Source organism: Peromyscus californicus, unplaced genomic scaffold (assembly GCF_007827085.1).
Source record: "Peromyscus californicus insignis strain IS unplaced genomic scaffold, ASM782708v3 Scaffold_3__1_contigs__length_106647218, whole genome shotgun sequence".
NCBI classification, from domain to species: Eukaryota; Metazoa; Chordata; class Mammalia; order Rodentia; family Cricetidae; genus Peromyscus; species Peromyscus californicus.
Genome location: NW_026294551.1, coordinates 25,162,882 through 25,176,639, shown reverse-complemented (window position 1 = coordinate 25,176,639; position 13,758 = coordinate 25,162,882). Strand labels below are relative to the sequence as shown.

Genomic DNA, 13,758 nt, shown 5'->3' with positions numbered 1-13,758 from the left:
ATTCTCTCCTAACAATCAAACAGGAAGCGTGGCTTCCCAGCACCTCACCCCTCTCGGGGGACTTCCTGGGGACTAGATGTGGGGGGGTGCCTTATGACTGCAGTCCAGAAACATGCAGCTCTCTATCCTCACTCTGTCCCTCAGGTATCTTGAGCTGGACATGAGGCAGTGTAAATTTGTAATCTCAGTTACTCAGGAGACTGAGGAACAAGGACCAAGAGTCTAAGGCAAGCTGAGCTAAGCAATTAGTGTGAGGGCAGCCTGGAATACACAATAAGTCCTTGTGAAGAAGAAGAAGAAGAAGAAGAAGAAGAAGAGAAGAAGAAGAAGAAGAAGAAGAAGAAGAAGAAGAAGAAGAAGAAGAAGAGGAAGAGGGAGGCAGGAGGAGGAGGAGGAGGAGGAGGAAGAGGAGGAAGGAGAGGAGGAAGGAGAAGAGGAAGAAGGGAAGGAAGAAGGAAAGGAAAGAAAGAAAGAAAGAAAGAAAGAAAGAAAGAAAGAAAGAAAAGAAAGGAAGAAAGAAAGAAAGAAAGAAAGAAAGAAAGAAAGAAAGAAAGAAAGAAAGAAAGAAAGAAAGAAAGAAGAAAGAAAGAAGCCGGGTGAATGAACTTTAATGGGGGATGAGGAGCAAGGTGAAAAATGTGAGAGAAGGGAGAGGAGGCCCACAGAAGTGAGGATGCAGAACAGGAGAAAAGGAGAGAAGGGAAGAAGGGAAGCAGGAGTGAGGAGGCAGGAGGGAGAGGAAGGAGAGAAAGACCAGTAAGAGAAGAGGAGTCCAGGGAAGGAAGAACGGGAGGACAACCTGTACGTGAGCCTCAGCTCCGCAGGATCACCCCTAGCTTGCTTTGCGGTTCTAGATCCAGCCATCTGGGTCCTTACATCTTGATGAGTGAGAGAAAGAAAGACACCCCTCCACCAGTCCACTCAGGACTAACTAACCTGACAAGCCTATGATGGGGGTGAGGGGAACGGGGCAGATGCCATGCCGACCTAGTTCACACATACTAGCACCTGATGACCCTCCAAGGTCATACCCATCCCTTGTTTAATAATGAAGGTAGATCGAACCTCTTGGGCATTCCGTGTGGGAATGAAAATAGTTCAGCAGCCGCCGGAGGAAAAGTCACGTGACAGTTCCCTCAGTATCAAATGGTTGCTTGGTCCAACAGCTCAGCGTCTTCCTGTCTTCAGGTGGGGGGAGTCGATAAACAAGTTGTGCTGTGTCTACGCAGTGGAACCTCTGTTCCACCCTAAAAAGGAATGAAGGTGGCTGAGTCTGGAAGACCGTGCTAAGGGGAAGAAGCCAGGCACTTCAGTTGAATGCCCTATGAGTCCCTTTATGTGAAAGATTCACATCACAATGGGTATAGCTGTAGACCTGCCCATCAGAAGGCAGAAGTGGGGGGCAGTGGCCCAGTGGGTCTGGCTTCCTTTTGGAGGAAAAGGAGTATTTAGAAACAAGATGGGAAGCAGGGTTTGCCCAGCATCCTGAAAGTAGAAGGCCCTTTGGAGTCCTTTTTATTTTATTTTATCTCCCTGGCCCTGGGCAGCTGTTCACTTTAGCATGGCTGGTTTTATGTTATGTGAATTTCACCTCAATAAAAAAATGAAAGGCTAGTTGGCTGTGGTAGAAAATGCCTGTCATCTCAGCACTTAGGAGGTAGAAGCAAGAAGCAAGAATATCAGGAATTCAAGGTCACCTTGGCTACGTAGTGAGGCAAGGCTATGTGAGACCCTCTTTCTCAAAAAAAAAATGCTTTTCAATTAAAAAAATAAAGTAACTGAGAATTGGTCAGGGAGTCACTGAGTCGACATCTTTCAACATTTCTCTCACCTTCTTTGGGAACTAGCCCTTGTGCCCACATGTCACAACCTTCTCCAATGCCCAGGGGCAGCAAACACCTGCTCTGAAGTCTCAGATGATGGTTGAAAGCCCCCAGGATGCTTCTTTGTGCAGTGAGGTGGCCTGACCCAAAATCTCCTCGCTTAACCTGGCGAGTGGGAGCCTCCCTTCCAGGCCCCGCCTTCCAGAACCGGCTGCCTTCCTGAGCAGGTGGCATGCACCAATCTGCATTGAGAAGCTCAGCTTTGCGCTTCAGTTATCATTGAACCACCTGCCCCACCATCAGACCCACCTCATCCTTGTCATTTTGCTCCAAAGACAGCCTTCAAGGTGGTTCAGTGGGTAAAGGGACTTGTCACCAACCTGATTCCCTAGGACCTGCGTGGTAGGAGACAACTGATTCCCGCAAGTTGTCCTCTGATTCTCACACATGCACTATGGTACACACCATACACACACACACACACACACACACACACACACACACACACACACACACTAAATAAAAGGGGGCTGGCGAGATGGCTCAGTTGTTAAGAGCACTTGCTGCTCCTTCAGGGAACTCCGGATTCATTCCCAGCTCCCTCCCACATGGTCACTTGAAATCACTTGAACTCCAGTATCTGGGAATGTGATGCCCTCTTCTGGTCTGCACAGGCACCTACATGCACATGGTACACAAACTCATGCAAGCCCATACACATATACACAAAATAAATATAGTAAAATAAATCCAAAAACATTGTTAAAAATTTTTAATTAAAAAAAATTTTTTTTGGCTTTTTCAAGACAAGGTTTCTCTGTGTAGCTTTGGAGCCTGTCCTGGAACTCGCTCTGTAGACTAGGCTGGCCTTGAACTCACAGAGATCTACCTGCCTCTACCTTCCGAGTGCTGGGATTAAAGGCTTGTGCTAACACTGCCCAGCTTTTTTCTTTTCTTTTTTTTTTTTGGTTTTTTGAGACAGGGTTTCTCCGTGTAGTTTTGGTGCCTGTCCTGGATCTCGCTCTGTAGACCAGGCTGGCCTCAAACTCACAGGGATGCACCTGGCTCTGCCTCCCAAGTGCTGGGATCAAAGGCATGCACCACTTCCACCCAGCCACTGCCCAGCTTTAATTCAGTTTTTAATTAGGGGCAGGCAGATCTCTGAGAGTTCAAGGCCAGCCTAGTCTACAGAGCGAATTCCAGGACAGGCTCCAAAGTTACACAGAGAAATCCTGTCTCGGAAAAACAAAACAAAAACAAAAACAAAAACAAAAAAAAAAGCAAAGCCCTCTAGCCTGGCATGGTGGCACACACACTTTTAATCCCAGACACTTGGAAGGCTAAGGCAAAAGGGCTGTGAGCTGGTGGCCAGCCAGGACAAGTTAGCAAGACTGTCTTTGTCTGTCTGTCTGTCTTTTTGTTTGAGAAAGGGTTTCCCTGTGTAGCCCTGACTGTCCTGGAACTTGCTTTGCAGATCAGTATGGTCTTGAATTCAGACCTGCCTGCCTCTGCCTCTCAAATGTTGGGACTAAAGACACATGCCACCACTACCTGGCTCTTTTTTTTTTTTTTCAATAAAAATATTTTTATATGCATGGGTGTTTTGCATGCATCTATGTTTTGTCTGGTCTGGGTGGAGGCCATAAGAGGGTATTGGATCCCCTGGAACTGGAGTTACATAAGTTGTGAGCCACCATGTAGGTGCTGGGAATTGAACTCAGGTCCTCTGGAAGAGCAGCAAATGCTTTTTACCATTAAGTTATTTTTACAGCCCAAGACCCTATCTTAAAATAAATTTTTGGGGGCTAGGAAGATGGCTCAGGGGGTAAAGGCACTTGCCATCAATCCTGATGACCTGAGTTTAATCCCCAGAACCGACAAGGTAGAAAAAGAAAACCAGTTCCTGCAAGTTTTCCTCTGCCTTCCACACACACACACACACACACACACACACACACACACACACACCCCACACATGCATCCTATGTCACACTCATATTCCTACCTACACACACACACACTCCCCCACATACACCCAACACACATACTATGTCACACTCACCCCCCAACACACACATACCACGTCATACTCACATACCCTTCTTCCCACCCCCACATACAAATAAATAAATTAAAATTTTTTTTACATTTTTTGAGACAGTCTCATGTAGTCCCAGCTGGCCTCAAATTCACTACGTAGCTGAGGGTGGCCTTGAACTTGTGATCCTCCTGCCTTTTCCTCCCAAATGCTAGGATTACAGCTGTGCACCACCATGCCTAGCTTTTCCAAATTAAAAAACAAAAAAGAAAAGAAAAGAAATAAAAAAATGTAAAGGGCTGAGTGTTGTAGCTTGAGCACTTACCCAGCACATCCAAGAACCTGGGTTCTATTCCCAGCAGTGTAAAATAAAAAAACAAGGGCTGGAGAGATGGCTTAGTGGTTAAGAGCACTGACTGCTCTTCCAGAGGACCCTGGTTCAATTCCCAGCAACCACAGGGCAGCTCACAACTGTCTGTAACTCCAGTTCCTGAAACCCAACACCCATGGCAAAACACCAACGTATGTGAAATAAAAACAAATAAATAAAAAATAAAATAAAATAAAAATAATAATATAAAACAAACCAAACAGTCGAGTGGTGGTTGCGTACGCCTTTAATCCCAGCAGAGGCAGGCAGATCTCTGAGTTCAAGGCCAGCCTGATCTACAGGGTGATCACAGGACAGCCAGGGCTACACAGGAAAACCCTGTCTCAAAAAACAAACAAACATAGCCGGGCGGTGGTGGCGCACGCCTTTAATCCCAGCACTTGGGAGGCAGAGCCAGGCGGATCTCTGTGAGTTCGAGGCCAGCCTGGTCTCCAAAGCGAGTTCCAGAACAGGCACCAAAAGTACACAGAGAAACCCTGTCTCGGAAAAACCAAAAAAAAAAAAAAAAAAAAAAAAAAAAAAAAAAAAAAAAAAAAAAAAAAAAAAAAAAAAAAAACAAACAAACAAACCACTTATGATTGTTTTAATCACCACTAAGCTAAGAGCTCGGGTCTCTGGAATCTCACATTGCTCACAATCTCTGTCCCTTTCCAAGGTGCTAGGCCCTGGGCTGGCTGCTAGGGAACTGGCAGTGCAAGGCCTTCCAGAATGATCCACACTGCTCCCCTCATGGAGGCTTCCACTCCCACTAGCTCTACAGATGGGATAGAGACCCTCAGCTCTCTGAGGTCCTGACACAAGGTTCTCACCTTCTTCTCAGTCAAATGGACATGCATGCTCATCTCCAACAAATGCCCAGGCCCTCCTGACCTCTACAGCACATCCAAGGACCCCAAGGCACAGCTGCTCAGAGTGAAGTCTACGGATCAGGGCTGGCCTAGCTGCTGTTTGCCAAGGAGACAGAAACAGAGAATAACCTTGAAAAACCATGGCAGCCATTTGACACTGAAGCACGTGACTGTTTCTGCTGTGTTTTACAAAAGCATGATGCACAGTCATTGGGACACTTCAAAAGCAAGCCCCTCTATCGTAAAGGTTTGAAAAGGCACTGGTGTGTGTGTGTGTGTGTGTGTGTGTGTGTGTGTGTGTGTGTGTGTGTGTGTTATGTGTGTATGTATGTATGTGTGTGTATGTATGTGTGTATGTGTATATATGTGTATATGTGTGTATGTATATATGTGTATGTGTGTATATGTATATGTGTATATGTGTGTGTTGTGTGTGTATGATGTGTGTTGTGTGTGTATGATGTGTGTTGTGTGTGTATATGTGTGTGTATGTGTGTGTGTGTGTATGTGTGTGTATGTGTGTGTGTTGTCCTTGCTTTTGCCTTTGTTCCTGCCTCAGACCTCCATCCTGAAGGGAGCCCAGGCAATCCAGGGTTTCCTTCCCCAGTGGTAGCTTCTAGCAACCCTAGCCTTCTTCACCTTCAGTTAGCCATAGAGTAGTCCTCTGTCCTACACTTGCCCAATAGCAGATCATAAGACTCCTCATTCTGGAAGATTCATGGCCGGCAGCACGGAGGAATGCTGAAGGAGCTGAACGTCAAACCTGCCGCTGGCTTCCCTCAAGCTATCACGATGGTGCCCTGACTCCTCCGTGAAAACCCAGAAGGACAGGATCTGGCAAGTTTCCGGATGGCTAGACATGTGGAGGTTGCTGAAGTGTGGCCCAAGAAGAGTATATGGGAGTTCCGTGCCCTTCCCGATGCCTCACACACGCAGCAATTCATCTGTTCTGTGGAATAGCCTTATTTCTTTTTGTTTTGGTTTGGTTTTTTGTTTTTTGTTTTTGTGTTTTTTTGAGACAGGGTTTCTCTATAGCTTTGGAGCCTGTCCTGGAACTCACTCTGTAGACCAGGCTGGCCTCGAACTCACAGAGATCTGTCTGCCTCTGTCTCCTGAGTGCTGGGATTAAAGGTGTGTGCCACTACCGCCTGGCTTATTTCTTACTTTAAAAATTTTTTTTTAATTTTTATTTTATGTGCATTAATATTTACCTGCATGTATATCTATGTGAGGGCGTCGGATCCCCTGGAACCGGAGCTACAGACAGTTGTGAGCTGCCAGGTGGATGCTGGGAATTGAACCCAGATCCTCTAGAAGAACAGCCAGTGCTCTTAACCACTGAGCCATCTCTCCAGCCCCATTTGTTACTTTTTAATTTTTGTTCATGTGTATGTGTGTGTGTGTGTGTTTGTGTGTATGTGTGTGTGTATGAGTATGTGTGTGGTGTATGCCCATGTGTATGTGCACATTCACATGCTTGTGAGCATACATAAAGGCTGGAGGAAGACAGGCTGTCTTGCTCTATCACTCTATCTGTTCCCTTGAGGAAGGGTCTCTCCCTGAACCTGGGGCTAGGCTGGTGGCCCGCAAGTCCAAAAAAGATCTTCTAGTCTCCGCCCCATCATGTCCCACTGAGATGTACTAGCTGCCACACTGGGCTTTTTACATGGGTGGTGGGATTTGAACCCAGGTCCTCATGCTTTTCTAATAACCACTCCTACCCGCTGAACTGTCTCCCAGCTCTGGTGATATCTTTTATAAAAGATAAATCAGCAGCAGGATATGTCAGCATTGGGGAAGTTGAGACAGGAAGATTGAGAGTTGGAAGCCAGCCTAACAACATAAGGAGATTTTATCTTTAAACAAACGAAGAAAGGAAGCCAGGCAGTGGTGGTGCACACCTTTAAACCCAGCACTTGGGAGGCAGAGGCAGACTGATCTCTGATTTCAAGGCAGACCAGGTCTAAGAGTGAGTTCAGGACCGCCAAGGCTACACAGAGAAACCCTGTCTCATAAAACAAAAAGAGAAAGAAAGGTTGGCATGGATGCATCCCATGCCCTTGGGAAGTGGAGGCAGGAACATCAGGAGTTCTAAATCATTCTTAGCTATGTATTGAGCTAGAAGTCAGCCAGGGCTGTATGAGACCTTGTCTCAAATAAACAAATAAAATCAGCCAGGCAGTGGTGGCGCACACCTTTAATCCCAGCACTCAGGAGGCAGAGGCAGGTGAATCTGTGAATTCAAGGCCAGCCTGGTCTACAGAGTGAGTTCCAGAACAGTCAGAGCTACACAGAGAAACCCTGTCTCAAGAATAAATAAATAAACAAATAAATAAGCAAATAAACAAATAATAAATAAATAAGAAACAGTATAGCTGGGTGGTGGTGGCGCATGCCTTTAATCCCAGCACTCAGGAGGCAGAGCCAGGTGGATCTCTGTGAGTTCTAGGCCAGCCTGGTCTACAGAGTGAGTTCCAGGAAAGGCGCAAAGCTACACAGAGAAACCCTGTCTCAAAAAAAAAAAAAAAAAAAAAAAAGAGAAAAGAAACTGTATCAACCAGTAAATGTAAATAAGTATTTCAGGGTTTCCCTGTGTTCTGTAAACAGTCGAAAGAACTAACACTGAACCCAAGAAGGTTTGGGGAGCCCTGCTTTATAGACGATCCTCAGAACACAGGTTGAACACCCAGGGAGTGTGAGTGGCATGGGATGGGATGATCTCAGGGTCCGAAGCCCCAACCTACAGGATCTGGCCTAATTCTGTCAGCCTTATCTCTGGTTGTCTCTTGCAACACAGGACATGAGCACACTTCCTGTACCTTCCCCTCATAGCCCAGGCCTTTGCCCAATAGCCTAATACTGTTTCCCAGCATGGGCTTATCTTCTCCTTCCTCTGCACCTGTGGATACCTGACTCCCACTCTGAGGCCAGCTCGGATTCCATTTCCTCCAGAAAGTTCTTCCAGAGCCTGCCCCTCTCCTCAGAAACACACACCAATAAGTTCTAGCTAAAATTCCCTCTTGGGCTCTTGAAAAACACACTTAGCTTTCTCTTCTTTCTTTTTTTTTTTTTCTTTCTTTCTTCTTTTTTTTTTTTTCTGTTTTTCAAGATTGATTTATTTTGCTCGGTGTGGTGGCGCACGCCTTTAATTCCAGCACTGCAGAGGCAGAGGCAGAGGCAGAGGCAGAGGCAGAGGCAGAGGCCAGAGGCCAGAGGGCAGAGGGCAGAGGTCAGAGGGCAGAGGCAGAGGCAGAGGCAGAGGCAGAGGCTGATCTCTGTGAGTTCAAGATTCTAGATGAGCCAGAGCCTTGCTACCCTGGGCCCCTCTGGCCTCTCCACCCTCTAGAGCATCTAGCACCGTGCTAGGTGGGTGGATTCTGGCCATGCTGCTGTCCTGCTCTGATCACACCTGGCTCTTTTGAGCTAAGTCTCCTTCATATTCTCTGTCCCAGCTCTGGTGTCATAGCCCCTTCCCTCTGGGGTCTGACTCTCTCAGCAATAACTGTTGATATATGACTGGGGACAAATATAGTGACATATAAAATATTAAGAACTGCATGTTTGGGGGTTTGGATTTTTTTTCATATTTGTTGAGTAGGAAATCATGTTGGTGTGTGTGTGTGTGTGTGTGTGTGTGTGTGTGTGTGTGTGTGTGTGTATGTGTGTGTGTGTTACAAAACTCAAACAGTGAAAAGAGAAAGCACACATCTGTAGCCTTAACATCTGAGGTGTAGAGGCAGAAGGGTCGGAGTTCAAGGTCACTCTTAGCTCCATAGTGAGTTACAGTCCAGCCATGACTACACAGTGAGACCCTGTCTCAAAAACTAATTATGAGCCGGGCACTGGTGGCTCACACCTTTAATCCCAGCACTCAGGAGGCAGAGGCAGGTGGATCTCTGTGAGCTCAAGGCCTCAAGGCCTGGTCTACAGAGTGAATTCCAGGACAGCTACACAGAGAAACCCATCTCAAAAAGCCAACCGAACAAAGAAAAAAGTAATTGATTAATTTTAAATATTAAAAAAATGTTTTAAAGGAATATAGTAAGAAGTCAGTTTCCCTGCCCTGGCAGTCTGCAGCCCCCCAGGTCCTGCCCCAGTGGTAGCCAACTCCGAGCCTTGCAGGGGTTCTATAATGGGGCTGTTGTATTCTGCTACCCACACATGGACAGGATGCACACCAACACCTCGCACTGGAGTTGTTGCTCTGTCAGTGTGGGTGAGGTGCCTCTGAATGGATGTTCAACGGCCTCCAGCCCAGGAAAAACCCTCCTTGGTTCTCCCTGGAGTGGGCGGAGCGTGACTGTGCATCCAGTCTCTAAATCTCCATGGCGGGAGAAGGGAGGTGAGTTCTCGGGGTGCTGTTCCATTTCGTTTTACTTTGTTGCTGTTTTCTTTTGCTTTGTTTTGCTTGAGACAAGATCTCACTGCACAGCCCTGGCTGGCCTGGAACTCAGTCTGTAGACCAGGCTACCACTGAACTCACAGAGATCCTCCTGCCTCTGCCTCCTGAGTGCTGGAATTAAAGGTGTGGGCTACCATCGACCACCTGGCATAGTATACAGACTTTTTTTTTTAATTTTATTTGAGGAGAAATAGTCTTCCTCAAGGATGAGCACACCAATTGGTTATCCAATACCAAATCATCAGCCCTGGAAACATACATACAACTAATATTCTACAGATGAGCAGGTTACATCATTTAGGAATATATATATATAAACATACTATATATATATATATATATATATATGATAACAATTAATAAATAAAGAGGCCATGAATTTGAAAGACAGCAAGGAGGAGTATATGGCAAGGTTTGGAGGGAGGAAAGGAAAGGGAGAAATGTGGTAATTATATTATACTCTCCAAAATTAAAAGAGTTTGCCAGGCAGTGGTGACTAACACCTTTAATCCCAGCACTCAGGAGGCAGAGGCAGGAGGATCTCTGTGAGTTTGAGGCCAGCCTAGTCTACAGAGTGAGTTCCAGGACAGGCACCAAAGCTACACAGAGAAACCCTGTCTCGAGAAAAAAAAAAATTAAAAAGTTTAAGTTTTTAAGTTTTTATTTTATGTACATGGATGTTTTGTGTTTTGCCTGCATGTGTGTGTGTAACACTTATTGCCTGGTGCCCAAGAGGTCAGAAGAGGGTGCTGGATCCCCGGGAACTGGAGTTATAGACAGCTGTGATCTATTATGTAGGTGCTAGGACTCAAACATGGGTCCTCTGGAAGAGCAGCCAGGGCTTGTAAGAGCTGAGCCATCTCTCCAGCCCCTAAAATATGGACTTTTGTTTTCCTGATCTTTGTTTTTCAAGGCAGCGTTTCTCTGTGTGGCCCCGGCTGTCCTACAACTCACTCTGTAGACCAGGCTGGTCTTCAAACTCAGAGATCTGCCTGCCTCTGCCTCCCGAGTGCTAGGATTAAAGGTGTGCACCACCACACCCTTCTTTTTCTCCTCCTTCTTCTTCTTCTTCTTCTTCTTCTTCTTCTTCTTCTTCTTCTTCTTCTCCTCCTCCTCCTCCTCCTCCTCCTCCTCCTCCTCCTCCTCCTCCTTCTTCTTCTTCGTTTAACACATGGATTTTTAGGGAACATTTTTTGGGGGGTGCGGTGCTAAGACTTGAACTCAAAGCCTTGCACTTAGGTACCACCAAGGTATATCCCCAACCTTTCTTTGGAGGACACTTAAATCATAGCAGTACCTAAATGAAAGCTGGAAAAAGCCCAGCATCATGAGAGCTAGGGGAAAAAAAAAAAAAAAAAAAAGAAGGAAAGAAAAATGCCTCCAGGATCCTGCCCACCCCAGAAACAGCAGAGGGCTCATCTACCCTGCAAAGAGAGAAACTAAAATAACAATCGCTTCGTGTGGGAAGAAGGCAAGCAGAACACCCAAGGGCTTTCATGTCAGCAAGAGAGACTGAAATTAGCTCTGAGTGTGAACTTCCCGGCAGTGCAGGAGTGAGGATGCAGCCCGGGCGTCAGGGGGAAGGACCCTGGAGGACTCTTTACATGGAGCTCATTAAGCTGAGGATTAAGGGTAGCGGCCCAGCCAGGCCTGCTGGGAGGCGGGGCCCAGGGACAGGTGATCACTAAAGCTACCCTGACAGAGTACAGCCTGGTCGTCCCCAGGGCAAAAGGTCAAGCGCTGGGTTAGGGAATCAAGTCCCAGAAATTTATGGCCCCCAAAGCCACCCACCACCACTGCTTGCAGGAGGGGAAGCCAGACTTATGAGCAACTCATTTGCTGATTAATAAAAAACAAAAACAAAAACTGGAAGTCTAGAGAAGTTGCAGGCCTAAGGTCTAGGAGAGCCAGGGCTTGAGCCCAGGCCTCTGTGCTCACAGCCAATGAGATGACTGCCAGAGCCCTCCTCCTGAACTGGAAGCCCGGACTCTGTATTTCTACCCACTCCCTCAAGTCCATTACACCTCTGCTTCATGGTACCACTCACCTCCCAAGAGCCCCGCCGCCACCACGAAGCCCCAGAAGAGAGGAGTCTGCAGGGAAGGCCATGAGTCCATCTCCGGTCTAACACCTGAGCTGGGGAGGGACGGGTGCGAATCCCAAACTCCCACCTCTCTCGTCCTCGCCCGTCTCTATCTCAGACTCCTGTGATAGGAAAGTAGGCCAGTTTGGAATATGTCACAGATATTTTCGACATCCCCATCTGTACCAAAGCTTCTCGTGCAGCCAAGCAGGGTGGAGCCAGAGGCTTCCTGCCGGATGAGGGTACACCTGCTGCTTCTGGGGCTCAGAGCCCAGACTGGGGCTGGGGAGAGTCACCAGCGCCTCCCCCCACCCCAGGATTCTGTGCAAGCACCCTTAGCCAGGATGGGAAGGACATGAGTTCCAGGGGAACAGAAGTGGAACAGCTGGGTCCTGGGGCGTCACCTTGACAGCAGGGCACTGAGGGAAGAGTAAACAGTCCTGGGGAAGGGACGGGGTGACTGGTATGTGACTGGGTTGTGGAAGACTGGCAAGAGTCTCCTGAGCGAAGAAGAGGATGATGAGGATGAGCATGTCCCCAGCCAGCGAGCACACGGGAAAAGCCAGGGCCCCTGGGGTGGGAACCTGGCTCGGGAGTGGCAGCAGGAGAGGCAGGTGAGGACAGAGATCCTTGGAGGAGCTGCATGCATAATGACCAGCTAAGGAGCTTTGGGTGTGCCCCACAGGTGCGCTCATAAAGGCTCTAAAAAAAAAATCACATACATTTATTTATTTATTTATTTATTTGTTTGTTTGTTTGGAGTGGGGTAAGAGGAGCATGTTTGTGGAGGTCAGAGGACAACTTATGGCTAGAATCCTTCCGTCAGATGGGTCCATGTGGGTTCAGGTGGATACTGGAGACGGAGCTCTTGTTGTCAGCAGCCCGGGAAACAAGCACCTTCACCCTACTATCTATTTTGGCTGTCCAGCATTTTTTGTTTGTTTGCTTGTTTTGAGACAGGGTTTTCTCTGTATAGCTCTGGCTGCCCTGGAACTCTCTCTACAGACCAGGCTGGCCTTGAACTCAGGAGTCAAAGGCGTGTGCCACCACTGCCCAGCATGGAGAACAGGCTATTTGCTCTTGAGCTTCTAATCCTCCTGCCTCTACTTCTTGAGTGCTGAGGTTACAGGCTTGTGCCACCATGCCAGGCTTATGAAGGACGGGGATTTGAACTCAAGGCTTCAGGTGTGCTAGGGAAGCACTACAAACTGAACTACACAGCCAGCCCCGCTGTGAGGCTTTACATTTTTAAAATCTATTTATTTAATTTTCCATGTACGTGCATGTCTGAGTGACGGTGTATGCAGCATGTGCATGTCTGAGTGAGCATGTGCATGCAGGAGCCCTCGGAGGCATCAGATCCCCTAAACTGGAGTTGCTAGCAGTTGTGAGCCAAGAGCCAAACCCAGGTCCTGTGGAAAAACAATAAGCACTCTTAACCACTGAGCCATCTCCCCAGCTCCCCCCAACCCCAGGCTTTTAAGTAACATGATTCAGAAAGAGCATGTGGCTGTGGGCAGGGAGGCAACAGGCTGGGAGAGGCAGGACTGTGGGAGGGAACTTCGTTCCAGTCACCAGGCACCCAGACCTTATCCTCCTCCAAGTGGCTGGCACTGGCACCTCTCCCAGCTGGGAACGGGAGGCCTGTGTGAACAAAAAGGTCCCTGAAGAGATAAAGTTACTGTCTTCAGGGGCTAAGGTCAGAATGGGGACTGCATTTCGAGAGATGTTCCTGGAAAAGCTGGCAGAGGGGAGCCCTGGATGCTAGGGCTTCCTAAGGCTCTGCTATGGGCACTGTGATACATGGCTTCATTTGGTCCTTATCAGAGGCCTATGCCATGGGTACACTTCTTCCTGATGTGGAAACAAGGGTAAGAAGTTCAAGACCGGGCCTGGAGCGATGGCTCAGAGGTTAAGAGCACTGGCTGTTCTTCCAGAGGTCCTGAGTTCAATTCCCAGCAACCACATGGTGCCTCACAACCATCCATAATGATATCTGGCGCCCTCTTCTGACCTGCAGGTGTATATGCAGACAGAATACTGTATACATAATAAATAAATAAATCTTAAAAAAAAAAAGTTCAAGACCAAGGCCAGCAAGATGCCCGGTATAAAAGTGTTCACCATGCAAACCCAATGGCCTAAATTCAATCCCTGGGTCTCATGGTGGAAG

General features: G+C 47.5%; 1 long non-coding RNA gene across 1 annotated transcript; it reads right to left on the bottom strand.

Annotated features, from left to right (window-relative positions):
* Positions 1-1,024: 1,024 nt before the first annotated feature.
* LOC128123127 (uncharacterized) lies at positions 1,025-11,773 on the bottom strand. The gene is made up of 2 exons (XR_008222573.1): positions 11,550-11,773; positions 1,025-1,247 (listed from the first exon to the last, which is right to left on the bottom strand). It is a non-coding gene; the product is annotated as an uncharacterized LOC128123127 (long non-coding RNA).
* Positions 11,774-13,758: the final 1,985 nt, after the last annotated feature.